The sequence below is a fragment of the Arachis stenosperma genome, chromosome 6 (assembly GCF_014773155.1).
Source record: "Arachis stenosperma cultivar V10309 chromosome 6, arast.V10309.gnm1.PFL2, whole genome shotgun sequence".
Lineage (NCBI taxonomy): Eukaryota > Viridiplantae > Streptophyta > Magnoliopsida > Fabales > Fabaceae > Arachis > Arachis stenosperma.
In genome coordinates, this window is record NC_080382.1 from 46599463 (window position 1) to 46614971 (window position 15509).

At 39.4% G+C, this 15509-nt stretch overlaps 1 non-coding gene across 1 annotated transcript; it reads left to right on the forward strand.

Moving 5' to 3' along the window:
• Positions 1–7529: 7529 nt before the first annotated feature.
• On the forward strand, positions 7530–7637 carry LOC130937233 (small nucleolar RNA R71). Its single transcript, XR_009068460.1, has one exon. It is a non-coding gene; the product is annotated as a small nucleolar RNA R71 (small nucleolar RNA).
• Positions 7638–15509: the final 7872 nt, after the last annotated feature.

The following is a 15509-nucleotide window of genomic DNA, read 5'->3' on the forward strand; positions in this document are numbered from 1 at the left end:
ACCAAAATTCCAACACCTAAACTCACCGGCAAGTGTACCGGGTCGCATCAAGTAGTAATAACTCACTTAGAGTGAGGTCGATCTTACAGTGATTAAATTGGACAGAAACTTAAAGTGCAAGAAATGTAAATTGAAAAAAATTAAATGACAATAAATGTAAATTACAGTGAATGCAAAGGGGAGTGGGTGCTAGAAATTAAAGAAAGCAATAGATCAAGCAACTGGAAATTAAAATTGCATGAAGAATAAAGGTATTGGGTGCTGGGAATTAAAATTCAACAAGAAAATGTAAAGAAAATAAGTCACAGCAGATCTTAACAGAAATGGAAAGTTGCTTGAAGAAGCAAAGCAGAAGTGGAACTCAGCTTAATTGCAAAATAAAATTAAAGATCTCAGGGGATCAATGAGACTAGAAAACAAGTCTAGATCTCAATTCCTTCCTTAATCCGATAGAGAACAAATTGCAGAAAGAATAAAGATGAAAGCTATAAAGAGAACTTAGACCCAAATCACCATTCACTGATTTATGTAGAAATTTAACAAGAGAGATCTCAGATGAAGAATGAAATAGAATTCCTTCTATTCTCAATCCAAGATTTAAAACAGGAAGTAAGTAATGCAAAAGTAAAAACAAGGAGGAGAGAACTCAGCTCTCAATCCCAATTCCCCCTAGTGCTCTCTAGTAGAGCTGGCTTTTCTCTAAAATGAAACTAATACCTTTATATAGGCTTTTTACAAAAATGAAAATGAAAGTGAAATTAAAAACAAATTACAATTAAATGAAATTCCTAATCTAATTGTTTCTTGTGCCTTTGAGTCAATGGGCTTTGCTTGCTTTGGATTTGAAGAAGAGTGGATCCGGTTGGCTTTGGTTCAAGTTGGTTGGAAAATGAACCAAAGTTACCTCCCAGGGGAGTGCTCGGTTAACACAAAGAGCGCAGCATCCAAACCTTGTCTGTGTCAAGTTGGTGCGCACCAAGCCTTGTGTAAACGAGAGTAGCGCTCGGTTAACACAAAGAGCGCAGCATCCCTTGTTATTTGGAGGAGCTCTCGTGTTTGAGTCTTGGTGGTTGCACTCTTGCCCAATTTCCTTGCATTTTCTTTGGGAGAGAGCACGACAATGCCTCCAAGTGAGCGCTGTGCTCTCTAAGTGAGCGCTATTAGAAGCGCCCCTTTACTTTGGAGTGAGGCTCCCTCTTCGAACCTTGGTAACTTCACTTTGGTTGATTTTTGGGCCTTAAAGATGCCTCTCACTCATGTTTCAATTTTGTGCCAAATATGGATTGCTATATATAGTTGGAAAGCTCTGAATGTCAGCTTTCCAACGCAACTAGAAGCGCATCAATCGGACATTTATAGCTCATGTTATGGCCCTTCGAAGGAGGCATGGTCATGCTGTTTGGAGGCCGCTGAAAGCATAGTGCTTGTAAAAAAAAACGTAGCGCTTAGAGAAGGAGTGCTGCACTCTCCACGTTAACACAGCGCTATAGGCACTGGTTGGAGGACAAACTTTACGTCAGCTTCTGAGGCCCATCCTTGAGGTTCACCCCATACTATTATATATGCATGGAAAGCTCTGGATGTCTACTTTCCAATGCAATTGAGAGCGCATCATTCCAAGCTCTATAGCTCAAGTTATTCTCCTTGGAAGGTGAAGAGATCAGCTGGCCTTACTACAGGTTGATACCATGTTCATCTATGCACTTTCGGGGCAGTTTTCTCCCTTAGATTTAGTGTCACCATGTAGTTCCATGTATGCTTGGAAAGCTCTATATGTCTACTTTCCGATGCCACTAGAATCACCTCATTTGGAGTTTTTTAGCTCAAGTTATTCTTGTTGGAATGTGAAGAGTTGAGTTTGTTTCCAACTCTTTTGCCACCTTAGGAATATGATTCTTCTTCTAGTGCTTTTAATGCTCTTTCTCCTTCATCTTTTCACCTATCATCAACCAAACAAATACCTCAAAGCCTTGGCATAATCATCAAATCTTGCATCATTCAAATTATCAACTAAATCTTGCAAGAAATCTAATAAAAATGCATAGAATTACCAATGTTTGATTGAATCAAGATAAGCATGAGATTCTAACTCAAACACTTACTTATTGCCTAGAAATGCATGAAAACCAAGTGAAAACTAATGAAATAGGCTTGTGAAACTAGCCTAAGATGACTTGTCATCAGGTTTGTGGTTTAGGGTTTAGGATTTTTGGTTTAGGGTTTAGGGTGTAGGGTTTACGATTTAGGATTTATAGTTTAGGGTTTAGGCTTTAGGTTTTGTGGTTTTGGGTGTAGGGGTTAAGGTTGGTGCGCGAAATTGTGATCACTACAACTTCACACAACTAACCAGCAAGTGCACTGGGTCGTCCAAGTAATACCTTGCGTGAGCAAGGGTCGATCCCACGGAGATTGTTGCTATGAAGCAAGCTATGGTCATCTTGTAAATCTTAGTCAGGCAGACTCAAATGTATGATGGTGATGAACGAAAATAACATAAAAGGTAAAGATAGAGATACTTATGTAATTCATTGGTAGGAACTTCAGATAAGCGCATGAAGATGCCTTCCCTTCCGTCTCTCTGCTTTCCTACTGTCTTCATCCAATCCTTCTTACTCCTTTCCATGGCAAGCTTATGCAAGGGTTTCACCGTTGTCAGTGGCTACCTCCCATCCTCTCATTGGAAATGTTCAACGCACCCTGTCACGGCACGGCTATCCATCTGTCGGTTCTCAATCAGGCCGGAATAGAATCCAGTGATTCTTTTGCGTCTGTCACTAACGCCCCGCCCTCAGGAGTTTGAAGCACGTCACAGTCATTCAATCATTGAATCCTACTCAGAATACCACAGACAAGGTTAGACCTTCCGGATTCTCTTGAATGCCGCCATCAGTTCTCGCCTATACCACGAAGATTCCGGTTAAAGAATCCAAGAGATATTCACTAGAGCCTTGGTTGCTTGTAGAACAAAAGTGGTTGTCAGTCACTTTGTTCATAAGTGAGAATGATGATGAGTGTCACGGATCATCACATTCATCAAGTTGAAGAACAAGTGATATCTTGGACAAAGAACAAGCGGAATTGAATAGAAGAACAATAGTAATTGCATTAATACTCGAGGTACAGCAGAGCTCCACACCTTAATCTATGGTGTGTAGAAACTCCACCGTTGAAAATACATAAGAACAAAAGTGATCATTGGTTTCGGCCCCAGAGAGGGAACCAGAAGAACCAAGATGAAAATACAATAGTAAAAGGTCCTACTTATAGAAAACTAGTAGCCTAGGGTGTACAGAGATGAGTAAATGACATAAAAATCCACTTCCGGGCCCACTTGGTGTGTGCTTGGGCTGAGCAATGAAGCATTTTCGTGTAGAGACTCTTCTTGGAGTTAAACGCCAGCTTTTATGCCAGTTTGGGCGTTTAACTCCCATTTAGGTGCCAGTTCCGGCGTTTAACGCTGGAATTTCTTGAGGTAACTTTGAACGCCGGTTTGGGCCATCAAATCTTGAGTAAAGTATGGACTATCATATATTGCTGGAAAGCCCAGGATGTCTACTTTCCAACGCCGTTGAGAGCGCGCCAATTGGGCTTCTGTAGCTCCAGAAAATCCACTTCGAGTGCATGGAGGTCAGAATCCAACAGCATCTGCAGTCCTTTTGAGTCTCTGGATCAGATTTTTGCTCAGATCCCTCAATTTCAGCCAGAAAATACCTGAAATCACAGAAAAACACACAAACTCATAGTAAAGTCCAGAAAAGTGAATTTTAACTAAAAACTAATAAAAATAATAAAAACTCAACTAAAACTACCAAAAATACTAAAACAATGCCAAAAAGCGTACAAATTATCCGCTCATCACAACACCAAACTTAAATTGTTGCTTGTCCTCAAGCAACTGAAAATCAAATAAGATAAAAAGAAGAGATATACTATAGACTCCAAATTATCAATGAAACTAAGCTCCAAATTAGATGAGCGGGACTAGTAGCTTTTTGCCTCCGAACAGTTTTGGCATCTCACTTTATCCTTTGAAATTCAGAATGATTGGCTTCTTTAGGAACTCCGAATCCAGATAGTGTTATTGATTCTCCTAGTTAAGTATGATGATTCTTGAACACAGCTACTTATTGAGTCTTGGCCGTGGCCCAAAGCACTCTGTCTTCCAGTATTACCACCGGATACATACATGCCACAGACACATAATTGGGTGAACCTTTTCAGATTGTGACTCAGCTTTGCTAAAGTCCCCAATTAGAGGTGTCCAGGGTTCTTAAGCACACTCTTATTGCCTTGGATCACAACTTTATTTCTTTCTTTTTCTTTCTTTTTCCCTTTTTTTTCGTTTTTCTCCTTCTTTTTCTCTTTTTTTTTTGTATTCACTGCTTTTTCTTGCTTCAAGAATCATTTTTATGATTTTTCAGATCCTCAGTAACATGTCTCCTTTTTCATCATTCTTTCAAGAGCCAACAATTTTAACATTCATGAACCACAAATTCAAAAGACATATGCACTGTTTAAGCATACATTCAGAAAACAACAAGCATTGTCACCACATCAAACTAATTAAGCTAGTTTTAAAGATGAATTTGAAATCCTGTACTTCTTGTTCTTTTGTGATAAAAACAGTTTTCATTTAAGAAAGGTGATGGATTCATGTTCATAGCTTTAAGGCATAGACACTAAGACACTAATGATCATAAGACACAAACATGGATAAACATAAAGCACTAAAATTCGAAAAACAGAAAAATAAAGAACAAGGAGATTAAAGAACGGGTCCACCTTAGTGATGGCGGCTCTTTCTTTCTCTTGAAGATCCTATGGAGTGCTTGAGCTCCTCAATGTCTCTTCCTTGTCTTTGTTGCTCCTCTGTCATGATCCTTTGATCTTCTCCAATTTCATGGAGGAGGATGGCATGTTCTTGGTGCTCCACCCTTAGTTGTCCCATGTTGGAACTTAATTTTCCTAGGGAGGTGTTAATTTGCTCCCAGTAGTCTTGTGGAGGAAAGTGCATCCCTTGAGGTATCTCAGGGATTTCTTGATGAGAGGGGTCTCTTGTTTGCTCCATCTTCTTCTTAGTGATGGGCTTGAGGTCATGCCTTCTCAGTTGAACCGGCTTTGGATGCCATAAATGGTTATGAAAAAACAAAGAGCAATGCTTTTACCACACCAAACTTAAAAGGTTTGCTCGTCCTCGAGCAAAAGAAGAAAGAAGAGAGTAGAAGAAGAAGAAATGGAGGAGAGGGAGATGGCTTTGTGGTTAGGCCAAAAGGGGAAGAAGTAGTGGTTTGAATTTGGATGGTGAGGTAAGTGGGGTTTTATGGAGGTGAGTGGTGAAGAGAGAGATGGGATTTGATAGGTGAGGGATTTGTGGGGATCCTGTGGGGTCCACAGATCCTTAGGTGTCAAGGAAAAGTCATCCCTGCACCAAATGGCATCAAAAATCACGTTTTGAGCCAATTCTGGCGTTAAACGCCGGGCTGGTGCCCATTTCTGGCGTTTAACGCCAGGTTCTTGCCCTTTCCTGGCGTTTAACGCCAGTCTGGTGCCCCTTTCTGGCGTTAAACGCCCAGAATGGTGCCAGACTGGGCGTTAAACGCCCAACTGCTAGCCTCACTGGCGTTTAAACGCCAGTGAGTTCTTCCTCCAGGGTGTGCTGTTTTTCTTCCTGTTTTTCATTCTGTTTTTGCTTTTTCAATTGATTTTGTGACTTCTCATGATCATCAACCTACAAAAGACATAAAATAACAAAAGAAAATATATAAAATATAATCATTGGGTTGCCTCCCAACAAGCGGTTTTTTAATGTCAGTAGCTTGACAGAGGGCTCTCATGGAGCCTCACAGATACTCAGAGCAATGTTGGAACCTCCCAACACCAAACTTAGAGTTTGAATGTGGGGGTTCAACACCAAACTTTGAGTTTGGTTGTGGCCTCCCAATACCAAACTTAGAGTTTGACTGTGGGGGCTCTGTTTGTCTCTGATTTGAGAGAAGCTCTTCATGCTTCCTCTCCATGATGATAGAGGGATATCCTTGAGCCTTAAACACCAAGGATTCTTCATTCACTTGAATGATCAACTCTCCTCCATCAACATCAATCACAGCCTTTGCTGTGGCTAGGAAGGGTCTGCCAAGGATGATGGTTTCATCCATGCACTTCCCAGTCTCTAGGACTATGAAATCAGTAGGGATGTAATGGTCTTCAACCTTTACCAAAACATTCTCTACAAGTCCATGAGCTTGTTTTCTTGAGTTGTCTGCCATCTCTAGTGAGATTCTTGTAGCTTGTATCTCAAAGATCCCTAGCTTCTCCATTACAGAGAGAGGCATGAGGTTTACACTTGACCCTAAGTCACACAGAGCCTTCTTGAAGGTCATGGTGCCTATGGTACAAGGTATGGAAAACTTCCCAGGATCTTGTCTCTTTTGAGGTAATTTCTGCCTAGACAAGTCATCCAGTTCTTTGGTGAGCAAAGGAGGTTCATCCTCCCAAGTCTCATTTCCAAATAACTTGTCATTTAGCTTCATGATTGCTCCAAGGTATTTAGCAACTTGCTCTTCAGTGACATACTCATCCTCTTCAGAGGAAGAATACTCATCAGAGCTCATGAAAGGCAGAAGTAAGTCCAATGGAATCTCTATGGTCTCATTTTGAGCCTCAGATTCCCATGGTTCTTCATTAGAGAACTCAGAGGAGGTTGGTGCACGCCCATTGAGGTCTTCCTCAGTGGCATCCACCTCCTCTCTTTCCTCTCCATATTCGGCCATGGTTATGGCTTTGCACTCTCCTTTTGGATTTTCTTCTGTATTACTTGGGAGAGTACTAGGAGGGAGTTCAGTAACTTTCTTGCTCAGCTGTCCCACTTGTGCCTCCAAATTCCTAATGGAGGACCTTGTTTCAGTCATGAAACTTTGAGTGGTTTTGATTAGATCAGAGACCATGGTTGCTAAGTCAGAGGGGTTCTGCTTAGAATTCTCTGTCTGTTGCTGAGAAGATGATGGAAAAGGCTTGTTATTGCTAAACCTGTTTCTTCCACCATTATTATTATTGAAACCTTGTTGAGGTCTCTCTTGATTCTTCCATGAGAAATTTGGGTGATTTCTCCATGAAGAATTATAGGTGTTTCCATAGGCTTCTCCTAGGTAATTCACCTCTTCCATTGAAGGGTTTTCAGGATCATAAGCTTCTTCCTCAGATGAAGCTTCCTTAGTACTGCCAGGTGCATTTTGCATTCCAGACAGACTTTGAGAAATCAAATTGACTTGTTGAGTCAATATTTTGTTCTGAGCCAGAATGGCATTCAGAGCATCAATCTCAAGAACTCCTTTCTTCTGATTTGTCCCATTGTTCACAGGATTCCTTTCAGAAGTGTACATGAATTGGTTATTTGTAACCATTTCAATTAGCTCTTGAGCTTCTGTAGGCGTCTTCTTCAAATGAAGAGATCCTCCAGCAGAACTATCCAAAGACATCTTGGACAGTTCAGAGAGACCATCATAGAAAATACCTATGATGCTCCATTCAGAAAGCATGTCAGAAGGACATTTTCTGATTAATTGTTTGTATCTTTCCCAAGCTTCATAGAGGGATTCTCCATCCTTCTGTCTGAAGGTTTGGACTTCCACTCTAAGCTTACACAGTTTTTGAGGTGGAAAGAACTTTGCCAAGAAGGCATTGACTAGCTTTTCCCAAGAGTCCAGGCTTTCTTTAGGTTGAGAATCCAACCATATTCTAGCTCTGTCTCTTACAGCAAAAGGGAATAGCATGAGTCTGTAGACCTCAGGGTCAACCCCATTAGTCTTGACTGTGTCACAGATTTGCAAGAATTCAGCTAAAAACTGATGAGGATCTTCCAATGGAAGTCCATGGAACTTGCAATTCTGTTGCATTAGAGAAACTAATTGAGGCTTAAGCTCAAAGTTGTTTGCTCCAATGGCAGGGATAGAGATGCTTCTCCCATAGAAGTCGGGAGTAGGTGCAGTAAAGTCACCCAGCACCTTCCTTGCATTGTTGGCATTGTTGTTGTTTTCGGCTGCCATGGGTTCTTCTTCTTTGAATAATTCGGTCAGGTCCTCAACAGAGAGTTGTGCCTTAGCTTCTCTTAGCTTTCGCTTCAAGGTCCTTTCAGGTTCAGGGTCAGCTTCAACAAGAATGCCTTTGTCTTTGTTCCTGCTCATATGAAAGAGAAGAAAACAAGAAAATATGGAATCCTCTATGTCACAGTATAGAGATTCCTTGAGGTGTCAGAGGAAAAGAAAAATAGAAGGCAGAAGTAGAAAATTCGAACTTATCAAAGAAGATTGAGTTCGAATTTTGCATTAAGGGATAGTGTTAGTCCATAAATGGAAGGATGTGAAAAGAAGGGAAGTAATTTTCGAAAATTAAGTAAAAGATTTTGAAAACATTTTGGAAAACACTTAATTGATTTTCGAAAATAAGAGTGGAAAAGAAATCATGTGATTTTTGAAAAAGATTTTGAAATTAGAAATAAAAAAGATTTGATTGAAAACTATTTTGAAAAAGATGTGATTAAGAAGATATGATTGGTTTTAAAAAGATGTGATTGAGAAGATATGATTTGAAAACAATTTTAAAAGATATGATTTGAAAACAATTTTAAAAGATATGATTTTAAAAATTAATGACTTGCCTAACAAGAAAAGATATGATTCAAACATTAAACCTCTCTCAACAGAAAAGGCAACAAACTTGAGATGTTCAATCAAATCATTAATTGTTAGTAAGTATCTTTGAAAAAGGAAAGAAATTGATTTTGAAAACATTTGATTGAAAAGATATGATTTGAAAAAGATTTGATTTTGAAAAACTTTGAAAACTTGAAAAAAAAATTGATTTGAAAAACAAAATCTTCCCCCTCGTGCCATCCTGGCGTTAAATGCCCAGAATGGTGCACATTCTGGCGTTTAACGCCCAAACTACTACCCTTTTGGGCGTTAAACGCCCAGCCAGGCACCCTGACTGGCGTTTAAACGCCAGTCTGTCTTCTTCACTGGGCATTTTTGAATGCCCAGCTTTTTCTGTGTGATTCCTCTGCAGTATGTTCTGAATCTTCAATTCTCTGTATTATTGACTTGAAAAGACACAAATTAAAAATATTTTTGGATTTTTAATAATAAGGAATAATCAAAATGCAACTAAAATCAAATAATAATGCATGCAAGACACCAAACTTAGCAGTTTGTATACCATTGACACTAGCAAAATGAGAATGCATATAACAAAACACTCAAGTCAATAGAATTCAAAGATCAAAACAAGGAAATCATCAAGAACAACTTGAAGATCAATGAGAACACATGCATAAATTCGAAAAATGCAAGAAGAACAGAAACATGCAATTGACACCAAACTTAAAATGAGACACTAGACTTAGACAAGAAATATTTTTGGTTTTTATGATTTTGTAATTTTTTTGTGCTTTTTCGAAAATTAAGTGAAAAGGAAAATAAAGGTATCAAAATTCTTAATGAGAATTCCAGGAATCATGCAATGTTAGTCTAAAGCTTTAGTCTAAAGGAATTAGACATGGCCGGCCTAGCTTCAGCAGGACATTGCATTCAAGAACTAAATTGATGAAAATCAATCAGTCTTTGGTGATGATAAGAACATCACCTTGAAACACTAGAATTCATCCTTAAAGAACTCTGAAAAAAAAATACCTAATCTAAGCAACAAGATGAACCGTCAGTTGTCCATACACAAAACAATCCCCGGCAACGGCGCCAAAAACTTGGTGCGCGAAATTGTGATCACTACAACTTCACACAACTAACCAGCAAGTGCACTGGGTCGTCCAAGTAATACCTTGCATGAGCAAGGGTCGATCCCACGGAGATTGTTGCTATGAAGCAAGCTATGGTCATCTTGTAAATCTTAGTCAGGCAGACTCAAATGTATGATGGTGATGAACGAAAATAACATAAAAGGTAAAGATAGAGATACTTATGTAATTCATTGGTAGGAACTTCAGATAAGCGCATGAAGATGCCTTCCCTTCTGTCTCTCTGCTTTCCTACTGTCTTCATCCAATCCTTCTTACTCCTTTCCATGGCAAGCTTATGCAAGGGTTTCACCGTTGTCAGTGGCTACCTCCCATCCTCTCATTGGAAATGTTCAACGCACCCTGTCACGGCACGGCTATCCATCTGTCGGTTCTCAATCAGGCCGGAATAGAATCCAGTGATTCTTTTGCGTCTGTCACTAACGCCCCGCCCTCAGGAGTTTGAAGCACGTCACAGTCATTCAATCATTGAATCCTACTCAGAATACCACAGACAAGGTTAGACCTTCCGGATTCTCTTGAATGCCGCCATCAGTTCTCGCCTATACCACGAAGATTCCGGTTAAAGAATCCAAGAGATATTCACTAGAGCCTTGGTTGCTTGTAGAACAAAAGTGGTTGTCAGTCACTTTGTTCATAAGTGAGAATGATGATGAGTGTCACGGATCATCACATTCATCAAGTTGAAGAACAAGTGATATCTTGGACAAAGAACAAGCGGAATTGAATAGAAGAACAATAGTAATTGCATTAATACTCGAGGTACAGCAGAGCTCCACACCTTAATCTATGGTGTGTAGAAACTCCACCGTTGAAAATACATAAGAACAAAAGTGATCATTGGTTTCGGCCCCAGAGAGGGAACCAGAAGAACCAAGATGAAAATACAATAGTAAAGGTCCTACTTATAGAAAACTAGTAGCCTAGGGTGTACAGAGATGAGTAAATGACATAAAAATCCACTTCCGGGCCCACTTGGTGTGTGCTTGGGCTGAGCAATGAAGCATTTTCGTGTAGAGACTCTTCTTGGAGTTAAACGCCAGCTTTTATGCCAGTTTGGGCGTTTAACTCCCATTTAGGTGCCAGTTCCGGCGTTTAACGCTGGAATTTCTTGAGGTAACTTTGAACGCCGGTTTGGGCCATCAAATCTTGAGTAAAGTATGGACTATCATATATTGCTGGAAAGCCCAGGATGTCTACTTTCCAACGCCGTTGAGAGCGCGCCAATTGGGCTTCTGTAGCTCCAGAAAATCCACTTCGAGTGCAGGGAGGTCAGAATCCAACAGCATCTGCAGTCCTTTTGAGTCTCTGGATCAGATTTTTGCTCAGATCCCTCAATTTCAGCCAGAAAATACCTGAAATCACAGAAAAACACACAAACTCATAGTAAAGTCCAGAAAAGTGAATTTTAACTAAAAACTAATAAAAATATAATAAAAACTCAACTAAAACTACCAAAAACATACTAAAAGCAATGCCAAAAAGCGTACAAATTATCCGCTCATCAAAGGTTTAGTGTTTATAGTTTGGGGTTGAGAGTTTATGATTCAGGGTTTAGTGTTTATGGTTTAATGTTTATGCTTTAGGGTTTGTGGTTTAGAGTTTAGGGTATAGGGTTTATGATTTGGGGTTGAAGGTTTATGGTTTAGGGTTTAGGCTTTAAGATTTGTGGTTTACGGATTAGGGTGTAGGGTTTATGGATTAGGGTTTATGATTTGGCATTGAGGGTTTATGGTTTAGGGTTTGGGATTTATAGTTTAGTGTTTAGGCTTTAGGGTTTAGTGTTTAGGGTTTGGGATTTAGGGTTTAGGGTTTAGGTTTTAGGGTTTAGGGTTTAGTGTTTGGGCATTAGGGTTTGTGGTTTAGGTTTTAGGGGTTGTGATTTAGGGTTTAGGATTTAGAGGTTGTGGTTTAGGGTTTAAGGATTTAGATTTTGGCATTAGGGTTTAGGGATTGTGGCTTATGCCTTAGGGTTTATGGTTTAGGATTTTGGGTTTGTGGTTTTGGGTTTTGGATTTGGGGTTTAGGGTATAGGGTTTAGGGTTTATGGTTGAGGGTTTATGGTTTAAGGTTTAGGTTTATAGTTTAGTGTTTAGGGTTTAGGGTTTAGGGTTTAGGGTTTAGGGTTTAGGGTTTATGATTTAGGTTTAGGGTTTAGGGTTTAGGCTTTAGGGTTTGTGGTTTAGGGTTTACAGTGTAGTGTTTAGGGTTTATGGTTTGGGGTTGAGGGTTTACAATTTAGGGTTTGGGGTTTATAGTTTTGGATTTAGGCTTTAGGTTTTGTGGTTGAGGGTTTAGGGTGTACGATTTAGTGTCTAAAGTTTACGGTTTAGGTTTGAGGATTTATGGATTAGGGTTTAGGGTGTAGGGTTTAGGGTTTAGGGGTTTAGGTTGTAGGGTTTAGGGTAGAGGGTTTGGGTTTATGGTTTAGGATTTAGGATTTAGGGGTTGTTATTTAAGGTTTAGTCTTTAGAGTTTGTGGTTTAGGGTTTATGGTTTAGGGTTTAGGGTGTACGGTTTAGGGTTTAGGGTTCACGGTTTAGTGTTGAGGGTTTATGGTTTAGGGTTTAGGCGGCTTTTGGATTTATGGTTTAGGGTTTAGGGTATAGGGTTTAGGTTTAGGGGTTTAGGTTGTAGGGTTTATGGTTTATTGTTTAAGGTTTAGGGTTGAGGGTTTGGAGTTTATGGTTTAGGGTTTAGGTTTAGAGTGATTTAGGATTTATGCTTTAGAGTTTATGGATTAGGGTTTAGGGTTTGGATTTTAGGTTTTGGTGTTTAGGCCTTAGGGTTTATGGTTTATAGTTTGGGGTTTGTGATTTAGAGTATAGGATTTTGGGACTAGGGTTTAGGGTTTAGGGTTTTTGGTTTAGGGTGTACGGTTTAGGGTGTAGGATTTAGGGTTTCGGGTTTAGGGTTTACGGTTTAGGTTTTGGGGTTTAGGCTTTACGTTTTATGGTTTAAGGTTCGGGGTTTGTGGTTTAGGATTTAGGATTTTTAGTTTAGGGTTTAGGGTTTAGGGTTTATGGTGTAGGATTTAGGGTTTATTGTTTATAGTTTACGGTTTAGGGTTTATGATTTATGGTTTACGGTTCTAGGCTTTAGTGTTTGTGGTTTAGGGTGTAGGGGTTATGGTTTTGGGTTTATAGTTTGGGGTTTAGGGTTTATAATTTAGGGTTTGCGGTTTATAGTTTAGGTTTTGTGCATTAGGGTTTGTGGTTTAGGGTTTAGGGTTTATGATTTAGGGTTGAGTGTTTAGGGTTTAGGGTTTAGGCCTTAGGATTTGTGGTTTAGGATTTAGGGTGTAGGGTTTATGGGTTATGATTTTTGGTTTGGGGTTGAGGGTTTAGGGTTTAGGGTTTATAGTTTAGTGTTTAGGGTTTAGGCTTTAAAGTTACGGTTTAGTATTTTTGGTTTAGGCTTTAGGCTTTAGGGTTTGGGATTTATGGTTTAGGGTTTATGCTTCAGGGTTTAGGGTTTATTGTTTGGGTTCTAGGGTTTGTGGTTTAGGGTTTAGAGGTTGTGATTTAAGGTTTAGGCTTTAGAGGTTGTGGTTTAAGGGTTAGGATTTAGGTTTTGGCTTTAGGGTTTGTGATTGGGGGTTTAGGCTTTAGAGTTTGTGGTTTAGGGTTTAGGGTCTGGATTTAGGCTTTAGGGTTTAGAGTTTGTGGTTTATGCCTTATGGTTTATGGTTTAGGGTTTGGTGTTTTTGGTTTAGGGTTTAGGATTTGGTGTTTATGAATTAGGGCTTCGGGTTTAGGGTTTATGGTTTAAGGTGTAGGATTTAGGGTTTTTGGTTTAGGGTTTAGGGTTTAGGTTTTGGGGTTTAGGCCTTACATTTTATGGTTTAAGGTTTGGGGTTCGTGGTTTAGGGTTTAGGATTTTTGGTTTAGGGTTTAGGGTTTAGGGTTTATGGTGTAGAATTTAGGGTTTATGGTTTATGGTTTAGGGTTTAAGGTTTAAGGTTTATGGTTTAGGGTTCTAGGCTTTAGTCTTTATGGTTTAGGGTGTAGGGGTTAGGGTTTTGGGTTTAGAGTTTGGGGTTGAGGGTTTTGGGTTTATAGTTTTAGGTTTAGGCTTTAGGTTTTGTGGTTGAGGATTTAGGGTGTACGGTTTAGTGTCTAAAGTTTATGGTTTATGTTTGAGGATTTATGGATTAGGGTTTAGGTTGTAGGGTTTAGGGTTTGTTGTTTAGGGTTTAGGGGTTTAGGTTGTAGGGTTTAGGGTTGAGGGTTTGGGTTTATGGTTTAGGATTTAGGATTTAGGGGTTGTTATTTAAGGTTTAGTCTTTAGAGTTTGTGGTTTAGGTTTTATGGTTTAGGGTTTAGGGTGTACGGTTTAGGGTTTAGGGTTCAAGGTTTAGTGTTGAGGGTTTATGGTTTAGGGTTTAGGTAGATTTTGGATTTATGGTTTAGGGTTTAGAGTATAGGGTTTAGGTTTAGGGGTTTAGGTTATAGGGTTTATGGTTTATGGTTTAAGGTTTAGGGTTGAGGGTTTGGAGTTTATGGTTTAGGGTTTAGGTTTAGAGTGATTTAGGATTTATGCTTTAGAGTTTATGGATTAGGGTTTAGGGTTTGGATTTTAGGTTTTGGTGTTTTGGCCTTAGGGTTTATGGTTTATAGTTTGGGGTTTGCGATTTAGAGTATAGGATTTTGGGACTAGGGTTTAGGGTATAGGGTTTGTGGTTTAGGGTGTACGGTTTAGGGTTTGTGGTTTAGGGTGTAGGATTTAGGGTTTCGGGTTTAGGATTTAGGGTTTAGGTTTTGGGGTTTAGGCCTTACGTTTTATTGTTTAAGGTTCGTGGTTTGTGGTTTAGGATTTAGGATTTTTTGTTTAGGGTTTAGGGTTTAGGGTTTATTGTGTAGGATTTAGGGTTTACTGTTTATGGTTTACGGTTTAGGGTTTAAGGTTTATGGTTTACGGTTCTAGGCTTTAGTGTTTGTGGTTTAGGGTGTAGAGGTTATGGTTTTGGGTTTATAGTTTGGGGTTTAGGGTTTATAATTTAGGGTTTGTGGTTTATAGTTTAGGTTTTGTGCTTTAGGGTTTGTGGTTTTGGGTTTAGGGTTTATGATTTAGGGTTGAGTGTTTTGGGTTTAGGGTTTAGGCCTTAGGATTTGTGGTTTAGGGTTTAGGGTGTAGGGTTTATGGGTTATGATTTATGGTTTGGGGTTGAGGGTTTATGGTTTAGGGTTTATAGTTTAGTGTTTAGGGTTTAGGCTTTAAGGTTACGGTTTAGTATTTTTGGTTTAGGCTTTAGGCTTTAGGGTTTGGGCTTTAGGGTTTAGGGTTTATGCTTCAGGGTTTAGGGTTTAGTGTTTAGTCTTTAGGGTTTGTGGTTTAGGGTTTAGAGGTTGTGATTTAAGGTTTAGGCTTTAGAGGTTGTGGTTTAGGGATTCGGATTTAGGTTTTGGCTTTAGGGTTTGTGATTGAGGGTTTAGGCTTTAGAGTTTGTGGTTTAGGGTTTAGGGTTTGGATTTAGGCTTTAGGGTTTAGAGTTTGTGGTTTAGGCCTTATGGTTTATGGTTTAAGGTTTGGTGTTTTTGGTTTAGGGTTTAGGATTTGGGGTTTATGAATTAGGGCTTCGGGTTTAGGGTTTATGGTTTAGGGTTTATGGTTTAGGGTGTAGGAGTTAGGGTTTTTGGTTTAGGGTGTAGGAGTTAGGGTTTTTGGGGTTTAAGCCTTACATTTTATGGTTTAAGGTTTGGGG